This window comes from Thamnophis sirtalis, unplaced genomic scaffold, assembly GCF_051295495.1.
Source record: "Thamnophis sirtalis isolate CommonGarterSnake01/CBP01778 unplaced genomic scaffold, rThaSir2_p1.2 scaffold_12, whole genome shotgun sequence".
In the NCBI taxonomy this organism is placed as follows: domain Eukaryota; kingdom Metazoa; phylum Chordata; class Lepidosauria; order Squamata; family Natricidae; genus Thamnophis; species Thamnophis sirtalis.
Window position 1 is genome coordinate 61,481,503 of NW_028261392.1, and position 25,390 is coordinate 61,506,892.

Sequence of the window (25,390 nt, forward strand, 5' to 3'; positions counted from 1 at the left end):
AAACTAGGTGGTGATTTAAAGTTCTCATTCGCAGCCCGTTCTACAATATGAATGTGGCCTTTGGGGTAAAAAGTCCATTGAACACAATCAGTTTTGTGCCACTGACTGAACTTTTTTTTAACAATTACTGAGAAAATATTAATGGGCCATAAAATGCCTTTGGCTTCATTTTATAAAAAGGTCTGCTATAAGGGCCCCCTTTGGGCCGACCAAACGGCAGTACTCTGTTATTCAAAGAGAAGATTGTGTCTGCTCTTGGGCTATGAAAGCATAATAATTTAAACTGGTCACTTGTGCCTCCGTAGTAAAAACAAATGAATTTCACCACTGGTCTTAGCCCAATACTCTTCAATATCTTCATAAATGATTTAGATGAGGGGATAAGAAAGAGAACTCGTTAAATTTGCAGATGACATGATTGAATGGCTCATGTGATGTGTTGTCGCTGGGGCGGGGGTGGGTGGGAGATTATTATATTAATTTCTTATGAAATTATTCTCTTATTCATTGTATTGTTTTATATACGAGGTTTTTATATCCCTGTAAGCTGCCTTGAACCGCCATGTGCAAATAATGGAAAGTGTTCTGACCCCCCTTCTCCGTCCAGGAACGAAAGCCGAAACCAACGTAAATGAGAAGGTTTCTTTTAATCAGTCCAGGCTCTCGTTGGCTGCAAGCCACATAAACAAAGAGATAAGCACTCTGGCAGCAAGTCCTACAAATACTTGGCAGCAATGCAAACAAACTCTGGCACCAATCCAGCCTGCCAAGTTTGTTTCTTGTTAGTCCTTAACGTTGACTTCTGCAGAAAGGCGTGGCACAAGCAGTCTCTTTTATAATCAGGAGAGGATCTTAATAAGCATCAGCTGAGTGTAATCATCTTGTATAATTACGCAGTTGTTCTTGCCGCCGAGTAGCCCTTCGATGGCGTGCATCCCGAAACAACTCACAAGTGTTTTCTGGATCACTCCCTCTGATCCAAGGCTCCGGCGCCACCTGGTGGCCAACCAGTCTCTCCTCGCCCTGCTCGGAGTCGGCACCCTGTCCAGAGTCCTCCACCTCCTCCAGGGCTGACTCATAAGACCCCTCACTGTCGGAGTCTGGCGGCAGCTCCAACGGTTCCTGCCAGGCCACAACAGGAAATTATCAAGGACAGAAGCAACTTAGAACTAAGGAGAATTTTCTTGACAATTAGAATGATTAACCAGTGGAACAACTTGCCTCCAGAAGTTGTAAATGCTCCAACAATGGAAGTTTTTAAGAAGTTGTTGGATAACCATTTGTCTGAAGTAGTGCAGGGTTTCCTGCCTAAGCAGGGGGTTGGACTAGAAGACCTCCAAGGTCCCTTCCGGGAAGGAGAGTGCAAAAGTTGGCTTGAAACTCAACATTAAGAAAGCTAAGATCACGGCAAGAAGTAGTGCAGGGTTTCCTGCCTAAGCAGGGGGTTGGACTAGAAGACCTCCAAAGTCCCTTCCAAGTCTGTTATTCTATATTCTAAATAGGCAGCAGTATAATTTTCCTGAAATAAATAAATAGGGCCCTATCTAACAAAATAATGGTGAAAAAAGTAAGGTTTTACACTTGGTCAAGAAAAACCAAATGCACAGGTATAGAATAGCTAATGCCTGTCTCAATATTAATAACTGCAAGAGGGATCTAAAAATCATACTGGACAACCACTTAAATATGAGCCAGTAGTGTGTTGCAGTTTCCAAAAAAGCCAGCACAGTTCTAGTGATTTCCGGTTTGTCCGTTGTGTCATTTTTCGTCCTCCAGAGCCTTCAGAGAAGCCTCCAGCTGTTTTACATCTATCTATCTTTCTTTACTCTTGATATACTTTCAAAAAGTTAGAATATCCAGAAATTTTTCAACTTGCCACATTCTCTTTGCCTTTAGCTTCTTTCTTCCTTCTCAAAATGCATGCAAGTGTTTTTTTTAACAGACAAAGAGATAATTTTCAGTCAGTGAATTACTAAAACAAATATGCTAGGTTGCTAAATTAAAACTGGAGATGTCCAGTACCAATCAGCCTAATCAACTATCATAATAATGGCCCAGAAAAAGCAATCTTCCAGATGAAGATTAATGTTAGCAGAAGTATTTCAATATCTCAATAGATACTTAACCCTTCTTTTATCTCTAATCTAAGATCCCATAGATTAGGCCTCCTCCGAATTCCATCAGCCGGTCAATGTCGACTGGCAACTACCCGGAGGAGAGCCTTCTCGGTGGCTGCTCCGACCCTCTGGAACGAACTCCCTGTGGAGATTCGTACCCTCACCACCCTCCAGACCTTCCGCGTAGCCCTTAAAATCTGGCTGTTCCGACAGGCCTGGGGCTAAAGACTTCAACCCCACCCGAATAGTATGTCTGTTGCGCTTTTTAACGATGTATTGTCTTCATGTATGTAACTTGTTTTGTCCTTCCCTCCCTCTGAATTGTGAGCCGCCCTGAGTCCCCTCAGGGAAAAGGGCGGCATACAAATAAAGTATTCTAATTCTAATTCTAATTCTTTTAGAATAAGTGACCAAGAAAGTGATGACTATTTTCATACACCTCAACTGTTTTAGCATTCTGTAGGAAGATTTGCATAGAATTTGCTATTATTAAAAAAAAAAAACCAGTACACTAATTACAGGAAGAATTGGACCAGCTAACAAATGAGTATCTCTGATTCAACGTTCCCTTTGTCCATTTGCTAGCAAATCGCAGGCACCATTAGTAATATTTAGATGAGGTCAGTCTATCCTATTGGACTGTTGCAAGATCTAAAACAATCTATACAAAGTAATATTAATTTTTAGGAAGTTCTGTACAATTACCAAGTATTACTTTGGACTCATAAGCCTGTTTCTTTTAGGGAGGTCAAGGTAGTCTTTGATGAGTTAACATGGCAGGAATTTATCTAATAAGGTGGGATATATTGGACCTGGGTACTTGAGAGACTGCCTGCTGCCAATTACCTCTAATAGACCGATTAGATCCCACAGAGTAGGCCTCCTCCGAATTCCATCCGCTGGCCAGTGTCGACTGGCGACTACCCGGAGGAGAGCCTTCTCTGTGGCTGCTCCGACCCTCTGGAACGAACTCCCCGTGGAGATTCGAACCCTCACCACCCTCCAGGCCTTCCGCAAAGCTCTTAAAACCTGGCTGTTCCGACAGGCCTGGGGCTAAAGAGCTTTTGCCCCCCTTCTCGAATGGTATGACTGTCGTGTGTTTTAAACCATGTATTGTTTTGTGTCGTTTTTAATTTTGTCTTCCCTGGTTTTGAGTTGTGAGCCGCCCTGAGTCCACTTCGGGGGAAAAGGGTGGCATATAAATAAAATCATAATATATATATATATATATATATATATATATATATATATATATATATATATATATATATATATATATATATATATATATATATATATATATATATATATATATATATATGTACGGTTGTCTGGAATCTGCATCTATAAGATGTAATGGTGATGAAGATTAAATATGCCTTTTTTTTTCTTAAGAGTTAAATGTAGTACCTGGGAGGAAGAAAAAAGATTATATCCAGGCAACAAGCAGTTCATATGTATAACGTGTATATTTCTTTTCTTTTTCCTTTTTAAAAAAAAACAAAACCCCTTTTTGAATTTGCTAAATAACTTCAGGACTATTCATTTCACCCACGTAGCACTCATTGGAACATCTGCTCTGTTGCATTAGGTGTGCCACCTGCTGAGGCTGGCACATGGAAGGCCCTTCGGAGTTAGATCTGGAGAGTTTTGCCTCATGCTCTGATATGCTGTTTCACCAGCAGAAATAATCCAGAAAAAATATATATTATTTTTTCTTTCCTCATCCTATTATACTCTCCAACGACAACTGGCTTCACCCCCATTTGCGTTAGTCTGATATATGAGTGATAGATACAATTGTTCGTTGTTAATCCTGGTATACACCTGTAGCAGGGTTGTGCAAAATAACCTGGCCAGAGAATAGTGAACTTGCTACCGGGGAAAGGGGATGGAAGAAGCTTGCAGAAAACACACGTTTGATCAGCAGCAAAGTAACCCATCCTTCCCCTTCCCCTGCTTTGCTAATCAGATTGATACAAAACATGAGCAGCTACAGTGTTTGCAGCAATGGAACACATTTTATTTAGATTTCCTTCCTTCCTTCCTTCCTTCCTTCCTTCCTTCCTTCCTTCCTTCCTTCCTTCCTTCCATCCATCTTTCCTTCCTTCCTTCCTTCCTTCCTTCCTTCCTTCCTTCCTTCCTTCCTATCTTTCTTCCTTCCTTCCTTCCTTCCTTCCTTCCTTCCTTCCTTCCTTCCTTCCTTCCTATCTTCCTCCCTCCCTTCTTCCCAGGTGTGAAATAGCAATAGCAATAGCAATAGCAATAGCAATAGCAATAGCAGTTAGACTTAACTGCAATAGCAGTTAGACTTATATTTAGATTTCCTTCCTTCCTTCCTTCCTTCCTTCCTTCCTTCCTTCCTTCCTTCCTTCCTTCCTATCTTCCTTCCTTCCTTCCTTCCTTCCTTCCTTCCTTCCTATCTTCCTCCCTCCCTCCTTCCCAGGTGTGAAATAGCAATAGCAATAGCAATAGCAGTTAGACTTATATACCGCTTCATAGGGCTTTCAGCCCTCTCTAAGCGGTTTACAGAGTCCGCATATCACCCCCAACAACAATCCGGGTCCTCATTTTACCCACCTCGGAAGGATGGAAGGCTGAGTCAACCCTGAGCCGGTGAGATTTGAACAGATGAACTGCAGAACTGCAGTCAGCTGAAGTAGCCTGCAGTGCTGCATTTAACCACTGCGCCACCTCGGCTCATAATGTTACCAGTTCGGGCGAACTGGTATTTCTGAAGATCACCTGTGATGTGTGATTTATATTACCTAGAAAGCAGCCTAATCTAAATCGCGTGGCACAGCGGATTTCTGCCCCTTGCGGTTCTACTTACCTTTGCAGATGTACTTGGTAGCAGGCTCTGCCCAGACATCATCACATCAGTTTTTGATGCTCTGAGCATGCGCAGAAGGTCCAGTGTATGTGCGGAGGTGGCACACGCTCACATTTGAGAACTGGTAGTGAAGGTAAGGAGACTTCACCCCTGCTCCCGCCCCACAATTTACAAAATACAACAATAAATAAAGAAGTTTACAAACGAAGAAAATATATCCCTGAAAAGAACTGGAGGAGAAGCCAATCATAATACTAAGGGCCAAAATTACTCTATAAGGCGTCTGTCACCCACTCTAACCCAGTTCCTAGGGTAGAGTCAGGCTTAAGGTCTCATTTAAGAAGGACCAGGATTTGTGTTGTATGAATCTTAAACCTGCACTTAATACCAATGAGCTATTGTTCTTTTCCAGATAACTGATTATAGTGGAAACATGGAAAGAACATTGTAGTGGGAAATATATCTCCATTATGCAGTTCTATGGTGTTCTGGTAACTTCTAATGGAGGTTTATGTTCGAAATCATTTCATTTCCATAGCAGGAATGAGAAGAAATAAAATGTTGTCCGAGTTGCCACAGCACCCTAAACCATATTATAGTTGGTTTGGTTTGGGGCTTAGCATTACTGTGTCAGGAGCAAAGGATCATGGGCAAATGTTAAGTTGTAGTGTTGTAGAAAAGACGGGACACACAAGCCAGCTCTTCAGAGAAGGAAATGTTTATTGCGCAGGTTCAGAAAGAATGGCCTGAACCCTGAGTGAAAGTCAGGAAATACCTTATATAGTTTATCACTTTCAGCTAAAGCCATCTGTTAGTTTTGGAAACACCCCTCAAGATTTGCCCTTGAGTTACAGCAATATTATGTCTACAGGATGTCATAATACATAGGTCAGCCAACGGACAGACATAGCATGTATTTTGAGGAACTAACAATATGTGTCTACCAGACAGATTAATAGCCAAGCCAGCAAATAGGCTAAATGTGCAGACTTCCTTCTAACCCGTGTCTAACCGCACCATGTCCTAAAAGCAAACCTTGCAATTTCTATATGAACAGTTAAAGCTTAATATCATGAAACCCTAGTTTGGTTCAGGCTTGAGGCCTACTTTGGTTCAGCCTGCCACCTTAGTATCACAGAAGATTTATTCAAACCTATACACAAGAATCTAGTCAACTGAGAGTCAACAATAAATTGGCGCTAAAGTTCAAAGGAATTCAAAAGTGGGGGGGAGTGAGATGGACTTTGAACTTTTGTGGCAATGTAAGTATTCTAAGCTGATGACACATTTAACTCTGACCCCCACTTCTGCCCGGCCTTCTTCTACAATTTGCGATCAAATGTGTAAAGTTCCTGGACATTTTGAAATAACAAAATTACTTTCAGCAAAAATGGAAACTTGGGATACCGATGGAAATCCATGCAATATTGAGTTTTCTTAACATTCTAAAAACATATAAAGTCCAAAGTGCCTTGTGTAAATGGTGAAACATGATCCGTGCTAAACATTTGAATATGGCTTATTAAAAGCATAATTATGTTTTATTTTGTTTTTCTTTCAAATGCTTTTGCTTTTTGTTGCAAAAAGAACAACATGCAGTTGTGACATTTCCTCGTTTTTGCTTTTCTAGAAGACGCAGCCAGGACACAAATTTATAGTGAAACTATTAGCATTAGACTAAAACAAAGAAAGCCACATATTCCGAATTATATGTTGGCTGTAGTTGTTAGGGTGTTGTGCTAGAAACAGGAGAGCGTGAATTCTAGTCCCACCTTAGGCAAAAAGCCAAGAAAACTGCTAGGACTAGTCCAAGCAATTGCCAGAAATTAATAATGACTTAAAGGAACAAACGCATACAGATTCACATACCCACACACGTACACACCACACACATTCTTAATCGTTTTTCTAAAGGCCTCAAATGGCTTCTCTCCCTTCCTCCCCATGATGTCATTCCAGGAATCCTTGAACTCCTTGGATAATTGATTTACCATGCATTGTTTCAAAGCAAAATTACCCCATCATCACTCTTAGCTTTGACATGAAGGAGATCCATGTTTTGATGCATTGCGGTTTTTGCAAATCCTCACCGAAACAGGAAAAGCGTGCCATGTGCCTGCAAGGACAGAAAGTCAGAACATGCTAAAGTCAAATATAAACAAAGAAGGTTTCAATGATCCTTGCGAAATAATACATAGCAATAGCAATAGCAGTTAGACTTATATACCGCTTCATAGGGCTTTCAGCCCTCTCTAAGCGGTTTACAGAGTCAGCATATTGCCCCCAACAACAATCCGGGTCCTCATTTTACCCACCTCGGAAGGATGGAAGGCTGAGTCAACCCTTAGCCGGTGAGATTTGAACCGCCGAACTGCAGCTAACAGTCAGCTGAAGTAGCCTGCAGTGCTGCACTCTAACCACTGGGCCACCTCGGCTCTTATAATTCCTATTATACATAATAGGAATCATGCTCATATTAGCTTGGTCTACTGGTTAAGGCCCAGCCTTGAAACCCAAGTGAATGAGAATTCTAGCCCCATCTCTGGCATGAAAGCTGGCTGGTTGGACCAATCACTCTCTCTCATCCAACCCATCTCACAGGCTTGTTATTAACAATACAATAGCAGAGTTGGAAGGGACCTTGGAGGTCTTCTAGTCCAACCACCTGCCTAGGCAGGAAATCCTATACAGTTTCAGACAAATGGCTATCCAGCATCTTCATAAAGACTTCCAGTGTTGAGGCATTCACAACTTCTGGAGGCAACTTCTGTTCCACTGATTAATTGTTCTGACTGGCAGGAAATTTCTCCTCAGTTCTAAGTTGCTTCTCTCCTTGATTAGTTTCCCCTCATTGCTTCTTGTTCTACCCTCAGGTGCCTTGGAGAATAGTTTGACTCCCTCTTCTTTGTGGCAACCCCTGAGTTATTGTGGAATATGAAGTAATATTAGGTATGTTTGCCATTTTGAGTTATTTTTAGAAAATAAACAAATGTGGTTTTCAAGGTTTTGCCCAATTGTCCTAAAGGTGCTTTTGATTTATACTCCTTGCACTGGTCTGCAAGGAGTATAAATCCTTCCATGCCCCACCATCCAGTCAGAACTGAAGAAGCGTCTTGGATGAGAAGAGAAAAGTCTTCAAATAAAAACCAGAAAGTCCAGTTGCCTCTTGAAAAAGCACCTTTGACACGGATGACAGAATCTCCAGAGACATTTTGCCCAAATGAACATATTCAACTACATTTATATCCTTTTTTAAAATAAAAAATGCAAAACAATGTTATATAATTACAAGAAATGGAGAGCACCAAGATGGGGAGTAGAAGTTGTTAATCCAGGTGGGGGTTCTCAGGAGGCCAACCAGCCCAACCACTGCATGGATCCCTGTTCTGACCCCCCTCGTCCCACACCAACACACTCCAAGCCAAAGATACTTTACTGCATTTAATTAACAGACAGACAGGTCCTTGGCAGCAAACCGGCACAGATAAGCCCTGGCAGCAATCCAGCCTGCCAAGCTCACTATACTGTTCATCAAACATTAGTTAATGCGTTGACTTCTGCAAAAAGGGCGTGTGCACAAGCCGTCCTTTTATAGTCTGGAGAGAAGCCTAATGACTACCAGTTGAGTGCAATTACCTCCTGTAACTGCGCAACTATTCCTGACACCTATTAGCTCTTCGATGGCGTGCATCCAGGAACAACTCACTACTGGCATCCAGATCACTCTCCCTTGTCCCCTCCCCACTGGTTCAAGACTCAGGCGCCTCCTGGTGGCCAACCAGCCACTCTGCGCCCTGCTTGGAGTCAGAACCCTGTCCAGGGTCCTCCACATCCTCCAGAGCCGACTCATAGGGCCCCTCACTGTCGGAGTCTGGAGGTAGCTCCAACGGCTCCTGCTGGGCCACAACAGATCCCTGTATCCCCCACGCAAGACTACACAGCCAGGTTGTGAGTCCTTTGCAGAGGGACAAGAGAACGGGGGCTTTTCCTCACCTCTGAGGGCAAAATGTTTCACAAATCAGCAGCAGAATTTACTCCCCTTCACACACACATGCATGCATGCATGCACAAGTGCACAAACATTTGTTTGTAAAGTCAGATTCTCTGACTTTTTTTGCTGCTTAGTCTGGCTAGTAGGAAAATCCATGCATTAAGGAGTTTAGTACCTGAAATTTGGAGATTGACTAGCCTGCTCTTCAATGGTGTTACAGAAAAGATACAGTAGATGGCACTTTAGTTGTAGGAAGGAACCACTTCAGGCAAATGCAGTCTTTGGAATTTATAGTAAAGTGTAGTTTTTCCTGATTTCCTCGGCCCTCTGGAGTACACATGCGTATTTCAAATCTCTGAAATAAAACAGCAAAAATAAGCTTAGTGTAAGAGCATAACATTTCAGATGTCAAATTCTTCAGGTTTCTTTTTCCCTATGTTATAATAATATAATGTCATGTTATGTTGTAATGTTATAGGTGAATAGAATATGTGGCAATCATTGGTGGGGTTCAGCCCGTTCGCACCTATTCGGGAGAACCGGTTGGTAACTTTCTAAGCAGTTCGGAGAACCGGTTGTTGGAAGAAATCTTTTCCATTTTACAGAGCTAATCCTGTAAGGAAGGCAGGAAGGAAACATTCTGGTGTTGTTTCTAGCCTAAACTTTATTGCTCTGCTTACAGAAACTGCCTCTCCGGTTAACCCTTATTACATTGTAACAGCTAAGGCGAAGCGCCCATTGACCTGAGTGACATTGAGTTGGCCACACCCACCCAGTCACAAGACCACCAAGCCACGCCTACCCAGCTGGTCATCAGGGCAGAGAACTGGTTGTTAAATTATTTGAATCCCACCACTGGTGGTAATATTATTAAAAGTTGTAATAATTCTAGTAATGCCATTGCAAAGTTCTTTTTCTGTGTTTGTAGGCCTCTTTCATGGTCACTCATGCTAAGGAAACCAAATGTTTCTCAAAAGCACCATCTGAGTGATATCCCCCTTATATCACCTTCCTTTGTGTTTGAGTCTTTGTGCTTCTTCCATCTTCTTCTGATTTAAAAAAAACCACTGACTGAAATAATAGACTGGACACTAACACGATTTCTACACATTCCAGTCCTGAATGATGTTTAGGACCAGTGGTGGGATTCAAATAATTTAACAACCGGTTCTCTGCCCTAATGACCAGCAGGGTAGGTGGGGCTTGGTGATCATGTGACTGGGTGGGCATGGCCAACTCAACATCACTCACATCGATGGGCGCTTTGCCTTAGCTGTTACAATGTAATAAGGGTTAACCGGACGGGCAGTTTCTGTAAGCAGGGCAATCAAGATTAGGCTAGAAACAATAGCGATAGCAATAGCAGTTAGACTTATATACCGCTTCATAGGGCTTTCAGCCCTCTCTAAGCGGTTTACAGAGTCAGCATATTGCCCCCACAGTCTGGGTCCTCATTTCACCCACCTCGGAAGGATGGAAGGCTGAATCAACCTTGAGCCGGTATGATTAGAACCGCTGAACTGCAGATAACAGTCAGCTGAAGTGGCCTGCAGTACTGCACCCTAACCACTGCGCCACCTCGGCTCTTCGAAGGTGGAATTATAAGGTGGAATTCAGCAGGTTCTGACCAGTTCTGGAGAACCGGGAGCACAAATTTTGAGTAGTTTGGAGAACCAGTAAATACCACCTCTGCCACACTCCCATCTCTGCCTACCAAGTCCCAGATGATTGGGAGGGAATGGGGATTTTGCAGTATCTTTCCCTTACCATGCCCACCAAGCCACACGCACCAAGCCATGCCCACAGACCGGTAATAAATTTTATTGAATCCCAGCACTGATCCTCCTCTCCCTGGAGAAAGCCCTCCCTACTGGCCTTTCAGAAGCCTGACTCTGCTGTCTTCCTTGGGACTCAAGGATGAGGGGCTGATTAGTGTTTTGAATGCTCTCCCGCTGCCCTTTTAACTTTTCACTTGAACTTTGACTTTTAACTATGTGTGCCTCCTAATGCAATATTTGCACATGGTTTTTATGTTTTTATAGTTTACTTTAGCTCTGCGAGGGAGATGAGTGGTTCCTAAATATGATATATAAGTCAATATATAATGTGAATTTAAAGATTAAAAAAAAACATCCTGACAATTTGTTTTCTGGATCAGCCACTTCAGAAAATTTGACCAGGTTGCTAAAAACAAAAAAAAAAAACCCACCATCTCTTTGTGTTCCTCTACAGACATTTTGCTAATCCACGGGTGCAATCAGAGGAAAGTTTAGCGATTCAATCAAGATATACCCAATGCAGGGCAAACATGAATTATTATTTTTTTACTCCTGAACTGCTTCCCCAACAGCACAATGGTCATGACTAGCCCTTCCTGGTTATTATTATTATTATTATTATTGAAGAAAATAAAGCTCCTTCTATAAGGTCTTCATAGTTAACAAGGTCTTCAAGCAACTAAAACGATACCTCTATACATGGAAACCACCAGATGAAGCGCTGTGTATAGAAATTACTATATTGTATTTAGTGTCCCTGGCTCAGCTGATAAAGGAGGAGAACCTTGTGGCTTAGTGGTTAACACATCTGCCTAATATGTACCGTAATACAGCCCAGGTTCGAATCCCAGTAAGGGTATGGCTAGCTGATGAGAGCTGAATAGCTTGAAATAGATCTATACTAGTCTCCCTTTATTTATTTATCAGCACAAATACAACACAAATTACTATATTGTTGCTATAAAGAGGTGGAGTGACTCAAAAATATGGCCAGACTGGGGAACAGATTATGAACTGTTCCAAATTAAGCTAAAGAAGAACTGCTTCCCCAACAGCACGATGGTCATGACTAGCCCTTCCTGGTTATTATTATTATTTTTTTGAAGAAAATGTGTCTGCTGTTAGCTGTTAATTCTGTTCAACAGTGTTTTTAGGTCAGGCATTTATGAAATTCATATAGATGGCTCAAGTGAAAACAATACAGTAGCTGTGAGACAAAACTGTGAAATAATCCTTCCCTTGATTAGACTCTGTCATGAACTTGGGGCCACGATGCTGCGCTAGGGAGAGCAATTAATGATTTCCTTATGTGAATGCATGACTAGAAATAGCTATGTCTTCAGTCAGTGAAAACATGGTATTTCCTGCAAAGGGTGGGAACCAGTAGGCAGTTAATTCTGAATTCTCTCTGAAGCTCTAATCGCACGTCAGCGGTGGAGATGCGTTTGTTTATAGGCTTGGTAAACTAGGAGGATAATACTCATAGATGCACATAGTCACACACCCCAGACTTTTAAGAATGTCTCTGTTGCAGCCGATTGAGGTTTGTAATCTACTTACGAAAGACCAGGAGTTGAGACCACGAAGGTGAGAGAAACAGGTTTATTGGATGCATCGAGTTCAGCGTGTTCACACACCAAAGTCTGAACTGCCTGGGCTCTGCCCAGGATCCTACTTTTATGCCGTGTTCCACACTGTGCATTCTCAAGGCGTTTCCATACACGCGACAAGCATGACATTTCGAAAAGCAGAAGTTCATTTGGAATGTTACAGCAAAGTACATAGGAGAAATACAAAAAAGAGAAGTTCCTATAATGTCTTAAGCTGTCAGCATTTTTTACCTCTGTTCTATCTCTCACCCATGCCTGGCTTCCTGTGCCCCCCCTTTACAGGGTCTTGCCACACTGTTCAGCCCTATTTTTAATACTTATGAGGAAGTTGGAGAGAAAGTTCACTCCAGCTAAAAGTCAACTTTGGAACTCCAGGGCACTAGAATGAAAAGCCAAGCTAATATGAATTTATAAGGTCCATTCTATTAAGAGCCGAGGTGGCACAGTGGTTAGAGTGCAGTACTGCAGCCACTTCAGCTGACTGTTAGCTGCAGTTCGGCGGTTCAAATCTCACTGGCTCAAAGGTTGACTCAGCCTTCCATCCTTCCGAGGTGGGTAAAATGAGGACCCAGACTGTGGGGGCAATATGCTGACTCTGTAAACCGCTTAGAGAGGGCTGAAAGCCCTATGAAGTGGTATATAAGTCTAACTGCTAAGACCACCTAACCTGGCCAGCCACTGGTGGGTTTACCTGTGCACCCCCTCCTGCATCATCTCCAATCTTTGGAATCTTTAAGAAGTGTTCTATAGTACATCCAAATACAGAATGCCAATGCATGAGAAGAGCTTACCTCTTTCTTTCTCTCCCTCCCTCCCTTTCTCTCCCTCTCTCCAATTGATAGCATCCAAGAATTTATTGGAGCCGAAGCCACTTTTAAGGCTCATTAAAGCAGAGCATAACGTAGTTTACCTGTGACGGTAATTTTAGTGATGGTATGAGATGCCAATATCCCACAGGATGCTGAATATCAGTACTATGCACATGGGAATCCGCTCAAGCCTGATAATTGTAAGAAAGAGAAACTCAGCTGAGTTCCCTGGTGGTTTTCCTACTATATTGATCGTTCAATTACTATTATGCATGTATTGTTTCTTAAAGATGGTGAATCTGTTAGTGTGTCTGGGTTGGCGCAGGGTTAATATCATAGAAAAGTTATTTTAAAGTACTCCATAATGTCTGTGATTGTGAGGGTTCTTTTGAGGGTAGATTCAGAGGGACCAATATAGAGGTATGATCTGACTGAAATTAAGCTCTTTAAGGAGCAGAAAGATGCATCTGGAATTATGATGCAGTAGATATTGCAGAAATATTGGTTCACTGCTGCAATGCATATTATGAATAGAGCCGAGGTGGCGCAGTGGTTAAATGCAGCACTGCAGGCTACTTCAGCTGACTGCAGTTCTGCAGTTCGGCTGTTCAAATCTCACCGGCTCAGGGTTGACTCAGCCTTCCATCCTTCCGAGGTGGGTAAAATGAGGACCCGGATTGTTGTTGGGGGCAATATGCTGACTCCGTAAACCGCTTAGAGAGGGCTGAAAGCCCTATGAAGCGGTATATAAGTCTAACTGCTATTGCTATTGCTATTGAATAAAAGAGATTTTAGAAATCTAGAATAGGTTACTGGTGCTCCTAACAAGGGGAAACTAAGTTTAACAGCATCACTGGCATTTCTCAATGCTATATAGAACTGAGCAATATCTACCAAATTAAAAGTTTCATTCTTCAGAATCTAAATTCTCTCTCCCTCCCACCACCCTTTCTACTGTGTTCTTCATAATTGTGTGTGTTGCATGTGGGTGTATGTTCCTGGAAACGGTGAACAGTTGAAAACACCAGGAGATTATCCCAAGAGTATATATCCTCAACAGATCATCCAAGGCATGAAGGTTACCCAGTGGTGGGTTTGAAAATTTTTTGGGACCTCTTCTGTAGGTGTGGCCTGCTTTCCGGGTCCACTGGTGGAACCTCTTCTAACCGGTTCAGTAGATTTGACGAACCAGTTCTACCGAATAGGTGCGAACTGGTAGGAACCCACCTCTGAGGTTACCCCAGTTGGCCCGCCAAACCAAGCAGGCATCTTGGTTTGTGAAACAGGAAGAGGCTGGAAGCAGATGATCATTTCCGTGACAATGGCAAAGGGACCAATTCATCCCGTGTGGGAGAGAAGGCAATTGTAAACTACTGCTGTATTTTTACCAAGACAATGACATGGATAGAAAATATAAAATGATTGAATATATACTGCTGGATGACAGGCCCTTAAGGTAGGGGGGCACTCAACGTGCTACCAAGGATGGCTCTTTCATACTATTCAATTTTTGATTACCGTATATACTCAAGTATAAGCCAAGTTTTTCAGCCCACTTTTTGGGCTGAAAAAAGCCGCCTCGGCTTATACTCGAGTCAGTGAAAAATTTGCCCGAAATGGAGGAGAAAAAGGGGCGGGGCCATGCCGCTGGGTGACGCTCGTGAATGGCCCGGCGCCCCTGTGAGTTTCCCCTCCCTCTGTGTCAGTTTGCCGCGCAGCGCGCACTGCACCATCCCCCCTCCTCACGTTCTAATGTAATGCAGGGCTGTCTTACGATTCCCCTTCCTCCCCCTCCTGCCGCTCTGCAACGATGTCCCACCTCCTCCTTGTTATGGCAAGCAGCCACATAGTGATGTCCCACCTCCTCTGGTACAGTGATCCAATGATAGGAATCACTGTGCCGTGTGTCATAGGAGGCGGGACATCGCTCCCGCGGCTGCACGGGACATCATTACCGGTAGCTGCTGCATTTCCCACCCTAGGCTTATACTCGAGTCAATAACTTTTCCAGTTTTTTGTGGTAAAATTAGGTGCCTCGGCTTATATTCGGGTCGGCCTATACTCGAGTATATACCGGTATATACTGCTGGATGACAGGCCCTTAAGGTAGGGGGGCACTCAACGTGCTACCAAGGATGGCTCTTTCATACTACTCAATTTTTGATTACATGGCTAAATTAAAGCCCTCAAGGCATTTACCTGCTGATGCTGTCATACAGGAAAGCAAAATCTACAGCTGCAATGACAAAATTATACTGGGAACGTGGAAGGTTAAAAATCATGAACAAAAGAAAGTTCAATATAGTGATAGGTGAAATAAAAGAACCCCAAATTAACTTCTTAGGCATCAAATTGAGATGGACAGGGATTGGACACTTCCAATCAAAACGTCATACTGCTTATTACTTAGAGACAGGAAAAGAATGGTGTTGCTTTTATAATTAGGAAGTTTAGAGCAAGAACAATACTTGGCTATAATGCGATCAGTGACCAAATAATATTGATTACACTTAATGGGCAACTCTTTGCTTTGATGATGATCCACATTATTCTCCAACCACCAAAGAAGAGGAGATCATGAATGATGAACCCCAATTGGAATTGACAGAACATGCAAGCACAATATCATGCTTGCGATTAGAGGCTGGAGTGTTAAAGTTGGAAACATGAAAGGAGGAAATGTAGCTGGATCATAGGAAACCGAAATGAAGCAGGAGAACATTTCTGCTCCTTCTATAAGGTCTTCATAGTTAACAAGATCTTCAAGCAACTAAAATGATACCTCTATACATGGAAATCAGCAGATGAAGTGCTGTATATAGAAATTACTATATTGTATTTAGTGTCCCTGGCTCAGCTGATAAAGGAGAAGAACCTTGTGGCTTAGTGGTTAACACATTTGCCTAATATGTAATACAGCCCAGGTTCGAATCCCAGTAAGGATATGGCTAGCTGATGAGAGCTAAATAGCTTGAAATAGATCTATACTAGTCTCCCTTTATTTATTTATCAGCACAAATACAACACAAATTACTATATTGTTGCTATAAAGAGGTGGAGTGACTCAAAAATATGGCCAGACTGGGGAACAGATTATGAACTGTTCCAAATTAAGCTAAAGAAGAAGAAAGCCAGACAATTTCCACAATATAATCTTGAACATATACTAGTGGTGGGATTCAGCCAGTTCGCACCTATTCGGGAGAACTGGTTGGTAACTTTCTAACCAGTTCGGAGAACCAGTTTTTGGAAGAAATCTTTTGCTTTTTTCCACTTTACAGGGCTAATCCTGTAAGGAAGGCAGGAAGGAAACATTCTAGTGTTGTTTCTAGCCTAATCTTTATTGCCCTGCTTACAGAAACTGCCTCTCCAGTTAAACCTTATTACCATTGTAACAACTAAGGCGAAGCGTCCATCGACATGAGTGACATTGACTTGGCCATGCCTACATGATCACATGACCACCGATCCCTGCCTACCCAGCTAGTCATTAGGGCAGAGAACTGGTTGGTAAATTATTTGAATCCCACCACAGACATATACCCACCATTTTCAAGGAGACCACCAGGAATTCGTTTGAAATTCTGAATCTCATTGATAGAGGTTCAGATGAAATAAAAGTCAATGAACGCAGTGACCAAACTAATCACAATAGCCTGTGAATTTTATTATAGTGGTGAATTGTGTTTATCTTTTAGGAGCAATGAACAACAGCAACAAATAACAGTAAAAGTACAAGAAACATGCTGCAGATTAGTAGTTGGTAGAACAACTAATGGAAATGATATTCAAATATTATGATACATCTATGATGTCTTTATATCTACAAAGAACAGAATTGTGCAAGCTATAATATTCCCCATGATAATCCATGGAAGAGAAAGTTGGAATCTGAAGAAGGAGGTTAGAAAAAGTATCGAACGCTTTGAACTGTGATGAAGGAAAGGAGTGGGAAGAAGAGAATGATCAATAACAAGGTGGATGGAATCAGTTACAGGGATGATGAATGCACCATATGAAGATTTGAAGACCAGGTTAGATAATAGAGAAAATCTATCTATATTGTCATCAAGATCACCAATCACTTGACACATAATCAATTTAAATTGTAATTCAATTATTATGTCCAATTTGAGAAAATAAATATGTGTTCCAAGCCAAAGATAAGTTACGGCATTTAATTAAGAGACAGACAGGTCCTTGGCAGCAAACTGGCACAGACAAGCTTGGGCAGCAATCCAGGACAGATAAGCCGTGTGGGCAATCCAGCCTGCCAAGCTCACAATAATGTCCTCCAACATTAGTTCCTGTGTTGACTTCTGCAAAGAGGTGTGTGTGCACAAGCAGTCCTTTTATAGTCTGGAGAGGAGCCTAATTACCACCAGTTGAGTGCAATTACCTCCTGTAACTGCGCAACTGTTTCTGATGCCTATTAGCTCTTCGGTCCTGGGCATCCAGGAACAACACACTGCTGATGTTGGGATCACATTCCCTTGTCTCCTCCCCACTGATCCAAGGCTCAGGTGCCTCCTGGTGGCCAACCAGCCTCTCTGCTCCCTGCTCGGAGTCGGAACCCTGTCCAGGGTCCTCCACATCCTCCAGAGCCGACTCATAGGACCCCTCACTGTCGGAGTCTGGTGGCAGCTCCAACAGCTCCTGCTGGGCCACAACAAATATGTGTATTTTCTAATTAGGCACCAAAGGGGAACAAAAGCATGGGAAAAAGTTGTGGTCCTTCCTTGAATGGCTTTGTTTTCTGTGTTTCTTTTATCTCTAGGGTAAAAAACATATTTCTATTTTTTGCAGGGAGTGAGTGGGTGGGTGGGGGGTACCTATCAGGTACTTTGGAGTCCAAAGACCCTAAGGATATTTGTGACAGTGGAAGCCATATTCATTCCCAAAGCACAAAAGTTATATTTCTTGACTGCCAATGAACAAGATAATGATAACTCTGATAGCAATCATATCAAGCCAGTTGTACCAAATACCATGTAGAATTAAATCAGAGTCCAAGGCAAAACTATGCTTAAAGTTCCAATTTAATAAAGCAGGCATGTTGGCATAGTGCTGTGGGGATTCCAACTCTGGAAGTTACATCAGAATCCCACCCAGTTAAAAGTTCATGATCTTGTTCCCACACCCACAGTCCATCACATGGTCCAATCTCCTTCTTCCACGCTGGCATCCATTCCCAGCTTCTTCCGGTCAGGTGTGAAAGTGCGGAGACAAAGGATGACCTTGACTTCTAGCAAAGAATGAAAAACAATACATTCCAAAATCCTACTCCTTTTAATCCCCCCTCCCATTGACTACATCCATGGTATGGGATCTGGGTACTTGAGAGACCGCCTACTGCCAATTACCTCCACTAGACCGATAAGATTGCATAGATTAGGCCTCCTCCGAATTCCATCAGCCAGCCAGTGTAGACTGGCAACTACCCGGAGGAGAACCTTCTCAGTGGCTGCTCCGACCCTCTGGAACGAACTCCCCATGGAGATCTGGACCCTCACCACCCTCCAGACCTTCCGCGCCGCACTTAAAATCTGGCTATCCCGGCTGGCCTGGGGTTAAAGACTCTAACCCCTACTCGAATTGTATGACTGTTGAGTTCTTAAATGATGTAGTGCTTTTATGTTGTAAATTGTTTGTCCTCCCCCCACCCCCTTTTTGAACTGTGAGCCGCCCTGAGTCCCCCCAGGGAAAAGGGCGGCATGCAAATAAAGTGAAACTGAAACTGAGAACTGAAACTTAAAGAAACAGCATAATGAAATAAGAGAAAGTGTGGCAGGCCAAAATTCTAAAAGGAATATAAATAGCAGTAGACTTATATACCGCTTCATAGGCCTTTCAGGCCTCTCTAAGCGGTTTACAGAGAGTCAGCATATTGCCCCCAACAATCTGGGTCCTCATTTTACCCACCTCGGAAGGATGGAAGGCTGAGTCAACCCTGAGCCGGTGAGATTTGAACCGCTGACCTGCTGATCTAGCAGTAGCCTGCAGTGCTGCATTTAACCACTGCGCCACCTTGGTAGGCCTGACACCAGTCATATCAATCCTAACCCTACATCAAGCATCAAGCAAGATACCACTAGGCCAAAACAAGAATTTGGCCTGAAATAGGAAGACATTGTGAATGCATTATGGCCTCACCATAAACTCAATTACTGTAAATATAAAATGTTGCAAAGGAAGGACAAGCTCCATCCCTCAGATTTCATTAAAGTTTATTAGCAACTGGCTTCAGAAAGAAATTGATCAGGCTTAATTTAGTTATCAATGGATATTCCCAACTCGCCGTGTTAAACAACTTTGCAGCAGCTGTGGAAATGTTCGCTTGCACAGCTGCAGAAGGCTGCAATCACATCCTTAGGCAATCTGGATGGTATTTTTCCTCTGTAGTGATTGGGAATGCAGAGTTAATGGTAGCAATGGTGCATCTCCTGGGTAAACATCCAATTTGAGTTGTTTATACATTTTGAGAGAGGGGTTTTTTGCCCCAAACATCAACCCAATGCTCCATGTTCTCTGTGAGTACTTAAAAGCAAGATTTTAACTACTGCTATAAGCCTATGAATTTCTTTCAGTCAGCTGTAAATTCTCAAGGCTGCCCGCATTCTCCATATTATGTTGAGGGAAATGGCTATTAAATAAGCAGGTAGGCCACAGAAATGAAGCAGTGGGAGTTTTCAGAAAACCAAAAGGACCTTTATATTCATACAGAAGCCAATTAAAACAGTTCTGTGTGGAAAGAGGGACATCGATGAGGCTCTTGGAGTGAAAAGCCCAGTGCTTCCCACAAGAATGTTCTGCAGTTTAATGCTACATTGCAAAATATCCCCATGTAGATCTATTTAAATATTTTTAATGTTTTCAGTAGAATCCACGAACACAATGTTTTATAAATTAACTTGAAGGACACAGCTGCTGTTTCTGAAAGCTTTAGAGTCTTCATCTGAATAAGGGAGTGGTACAAAATGGAGACGCAAGGATATTTATGGATGAATATGAGCAAATACTGATAATTTCTTAACTTCAGTGTATTATGTGAGCTGGGGTGCCAACTTTGTGAAAGTTTTGGCTTAATCCCCATTTCATCCTCTGTATTCCAGGAATGAAAACTGGCCAGTCTAATATCAACCCATAAGGGAGCCAGGAGGTGCCAAAAAAATTACAGGCTTTCTAGTTTAAAATCTGTGCCCGATAAATTGTTAGAAAGCATGATTAAAACTAAAAATTATTAAGCATTTTCTAGAATATCAGCAAGATTGTGACTAAGAGTAATGAGGAAGATACTGTTTATTTGAACTTCTAAAAGTTGTTGCTTCAGTCCTGAACCAAAGACCCTTATCAAGCCAGGCATTAGAAGAAGAGGGCTTGACAGTTGATTAAAGATACAAGGACAGAGTAACAACAAATGAATGTCTATATGGAGCGCAGAGGTGGGTTCCTACTAGTTCGCACCTATTCGGTAGAACCGGTTCGTCAAATCTACCGAACCGGTTAGAAGAGGTTCCACCAGTGGACCCGGGAAGCAGGCCACACCTACAGAAGAGCTTCCAAAAATTTTTGAAACCCACCACTGGTCCTTGGATATGATTATTCTACACTATCATGCTCCTATTTATAAAACTCAGTGCCTCTGTGAAAGGTAAGGATGACTACTGCATTTGTGGTCCAATCAGAACATTGCGTGTGTTGAAGTTGTTTTAACGCAAACCAAAGATGCCTTCTAAAAAACAAGTTTACATCCTATTCTTATGCATGCCAGTGCTGTGTGTGAGGTAGTTTAAGGTGGTTCTGACAAGTGTCATCGGCATCTTCATATCCGGTCACAGGGGCAGCAAGCCACTCCCATCTGGTCACATGGGTGGCAAGCCACTCCCACAAAGGAGGCCACACCCACAGAGTAGGTTCGAACAATTTTTGAAACACACCACTGATGGAGCGTCTCAGTCATCTAGGTCATGGTTGTCTCGAAGGTGCTTTTTCAAAAGGCAACTATACTATGTGTAGTTGAGGAAGATGTTTCACTTCTCATCCAAGAAGTTTCTTCAGTTCTGACTGGATGGTTGGAGGGTTGTGGGGGAGAAGGAAGGATTAGTTCTGACTGGATGGAGAGAGGGTTCTAAGGACTTGATAAGGAATATAATCCTTCCAGTGTTGGGTTTCAAAATTTTTTAGAACCTCTTCTGTAGGTGTGGCCTGCTTTGTGGTGGCTTGCCGGCCATGTGACTGGACGGGCATGGCCAACTTGAAAAATGTGGTGAAACTTACTTAACAACGCTCTTGCTTAGCAACCAAAATGTTGACTCAGAAACTCTGGCATTTGAAGCACACAAGTCTTAAAGCTGTCGAGTTACAAGACCCTTGCACCCCTAACCCTTTAGGAAAAAAACCCAGGGGTGTTCAAACTTGACAGCTTTAAGACTTGTGGACTTCAACTCCCAGAATTCCTCCTCCAGTCATGTTGGCTCAGAAACTCTGGCATTGAGGTGTGGAAGTCTTAAAGCTGTCAAGTTACAAGACCCTTGCACCCCTAACCCTTTAGGAAAAAAAACCCAGGGGTGTTCAAACTTGACAGCTTTAAGACTTGTGGACTTCAACTCCCAGAATTCCTCCTCTCGCTCTTCATCTTGATGATGTGTGGGCAGGCGGGGGGAGGGAGCTGGAACCGGTTCTAAACGGCACTGTAGATTTGTGGAACCTCTTCTATAGAAGAGGTTAGAACTGGCAGGAACCCACCCCTGAATCCTTGCATCCCCCACCACCCAGCCTCCAGTCAGAACTGAAGAAACCTTCTGGGTAAGAAACAAAATGTCTTCCTTAAGGAAATAACATAGTCCAGCTGACATTTGTAAAAGGACCTCTGAGGCAACTAATGGAATGTTTTCAGAATGGAAGTGCAAAGGGAGGTCTCTCAAGGATCCGTATTACAGATAACAACTTTTAATTTGTTCCTAAATAAAATTAAGGGTTTGTAAGACATAGCCAGGTTTGCAGACAAATTGTTTGGAAAAGGATATGTGTAAAAGAGCAAAAGGCAGCCAGGTGCAAATTGGGGCAAAAAAAAAAATCAACTTCCTCAGCTGCTCAAGAAAGGCTTCTGTAGTCAGGGTTCATATCTTAATGTATCCTAAAGTCTTGGTATAACTGTATGCTGTGATTTTTTGTGGAATATCCTGTTTGGTTGCAAACCAGCCAATAAAAAGTGCAAGTGAGGACAACAGAGTTCATCAGGAGACTTGAAAACATTATAATGAGGAAGCACTAATGCTTGGACTTTTTAGGTTAGAAAAAAAAAGATTTGTAAAGTGGGTACATAACAGAGACGGATCAAATAATGCGTGGAGAAAATGGAGAAAAGGATGCTTTTGTTTTTTATAATGGAAGAAACTTGAGGTTATTCAATTAAACCATGAAAGATTTGTTTGTGTATGTGTGTGTGTGTGTTCAATTTGTCAATGACTCTTGATGAATGGTTTGTCTCCTCTCTAGGGCTGAGAGAGACAGACATTCATTATTTCTAGGAGCCCAGAATAATTGATTCTGGCTTTCTCCACCAAGCTGGTCCTCTAACCATGAGCCATCCAAAACCAGCTATACTATTTGCAGGAAAAAAGGATAGAGTAGTGTTCTGACCCCCCTCATCCCACACCAACACACTCCGAGTCAAAGATACTTTACGGAATTTATTAACAGACAGACAGGTCCTTGGCAGCAAACCGGCACAGATAATCCGTGGCAGCAATCCAGCCTGCCAGGCTCACAATACTGTTCTCTAACATTCGTTAATGTGTTGACTTCTGCAAAAGGGGCGTTTGCACATCATCCTTTCAGAGATATTTCCTTACCTAAATAGAGAAACAGAATGACCATAGGTGGGCAAAAAAGCAATAGGAACAGGAATGAGTTCTGACTTCCTGCTAACTTCCTCACTTGATTGTCCTTGTGGGAAGCTGGCAGGGAGCATTGGAAACATTTCTTCCTACCTCCTTTGAATTCCCGCTGGCTTCCCCATTTACTTTGCTTATGGGAAGCTTGCAGGGAGCATTGGAAACATTTCTTCCTACCTCCTTTGAATTCCTGCTGGCTTCCCCATTTACTTTGCTTATGGGAAGCTGGCAGGTAGCATTGGAAACATTTCTTCCTATCTCCTTTGAATTCCTGCTGGCTTCCCCATTTACTTTGCTTATGGGAAGCTTGCAGGGAGCATTGGAAACATTTCTTCCTACCTCCTTTGAATTCCCACTGGCTTCCCCATTTACTTTGCTTATGGGAAGCTTGCAGGGAGCATTGGAAACATTTCTTCCTACCTCCTTTGAATTCCTGCTGGCTTCCCCATTTACTTTGCTTATGGGAAGCTTGCAGGGAGCATTGGAAACATTTCTTCCTACCTCCTTTGAATTCCTGCTGGCTTTCCCATTTACTTTGCTTATGGGAAGTTTGCAGGGAGCATTGGAAACATTTCTTCCTACCTCCTTTGAATTCCTGCTTGCTTCCCCATTTACTTTGCTTATGGGAAGCTGGCAGGTAGCATTGGAAACATTTCTTCCTACCTCCTTTGAATTCCCACTGGCTTCCCCATTTACTTTGCTTATGGGAAGCTTGCAGGGAGAAAGTCAGTGGGGAAAGCAGAAAGTTGCAAGATCAAAAGCAGCAGATGGGTAAGAGGCTCCTTCTTGGTGGTGGAGGGGAGCACAACGGGAAGATTGGGAATGGTATGTGGGTGTGCATGTGAGATCCTGTGTGGGTTGGGGAGGGTGCATATGTGTGTGCAAGTGATCAGGTTGGGATGAAAATGCAGTGGGCAGAGCAGATCAAGAAGAGTGTGTGGGAGTTGGGGAAATATATGAGAAGTATTGTGTGGGTTAGAGTTAAGGTTGCCATCCTAATTTTCAACAATAGTTTTTTTTTTTTTTAAAAATGGTTATTAATCAAGGAATATCTGTATGGGCATAGGAACTTATTATATAATGGTTGCTTAAACAACATGTTTGAATGTTTGAATGTTTATTTCATTTGTATGCCGCCCTTTCCCCCCGAAGGGGGACTCAGGGCGGCTCACAACTCAAACCAGGGAAGGGGGATACAGACAAATTAACAACAACACAAAACAATACATAATTTAAAAACACGCAACAATCATACCATTCGAGACGGGGGCAACGGTTCTTTAGCCCCAGGCCTGTCGGAACAGCCAGGTTTTAAGGGCTTTGCGGAAGGCCTGGAGGGTGGTGAGGGTGCGAATCTCCACGGGAAGTTCGTTCCAGAGGGTTGGAGCAGCCACAGAGAAGGCTCTCCTCCGGGTAGTCGCCAGTCGACACTGGCCAGCGGATGGAATTCGGAGGAGGCCTAGTCTGTGGGATCTAATCGGTCTGGTGGAGGTGATTGGCATACTGTATGTGCCATAGAAATTCCTACGTAAATATATTTTGTCATTCTTCACCTCTCTCCCTGCTTTCCGAAAAGCCGTTAAAACCTGGCTGTGTCGGCAGGCCTGGGGTTGATGAGTTCCCTTCCCCTCTCGACAGGTGTGGTTGTTGGTCATTTTAAATGTCTATTTTGTACTTGTATGTTTCCCTTGCCCGTTTAAGTTGTTCGCCGCCCTGAGTTCCTTTTTGGGAATAGGGCGGCATATAAATAAAATAAAACTTAAACTTAAACTTAAACAAATGAAAACTTTCCTCTTCCTTTAATAAGAAAAATGGTTCTAGATTACAGCAAAAGATATACACGTTGTATTGCAGTGTTTCTCAACCTTGGCAACTTGAAGATGTCGGGACTTCAACTCCCAAAATTCCCCAGCCAGCATTCGCTGGCTGGGGAATTCTGGGAGTTGAAGTCCAGACATCTTCAAGTTGCCAAGGTTGAGAAACACTGCTGTATTATTCTCTTCTGTGATAAAAATAAGTTATGCCAAAACAGAAAAGGAATGAAAACAGTTCGTTTTTTTTCTTTCATGAAAAAGAAATAACCTTAAGACATTGAACATTTGTTTCTTTAATAGAAACATAGCATTGAAGGACACCACATTTAAATCTGAAAACTATATTGAAATAACCATCCCAGAAGTTTAGATGCCAAGCAAGCACCAGCCTACAGTCCAACAAATTTTAGAACTGTATGCCAAGATATTTTTTTTCTAAGAGCAGATTTCCTCGGAATCTTTGGCTGAAGATAAATTTCTTTCCAGAGTTGATGAAATTAAGATATGTTCTGGAAACAGAAGGTGTCAAGATACGGAAAGGA

General features: G+C 42.5%; 1 protein-coding gene across 1 annotated transcript in view; it reads left to right on the forward strand.

Annotated features, from left to right (window-relative positions):
- Positions 1 to 25,390, forward strand: part of CACNA1E (calcium voltage-gated channel subunit alpha1 E) — a 407,324-nt gene that overhangs the window by 21,969 nt on the left and 359,965 nt on the right. The window lies entirely within an intron of this gene.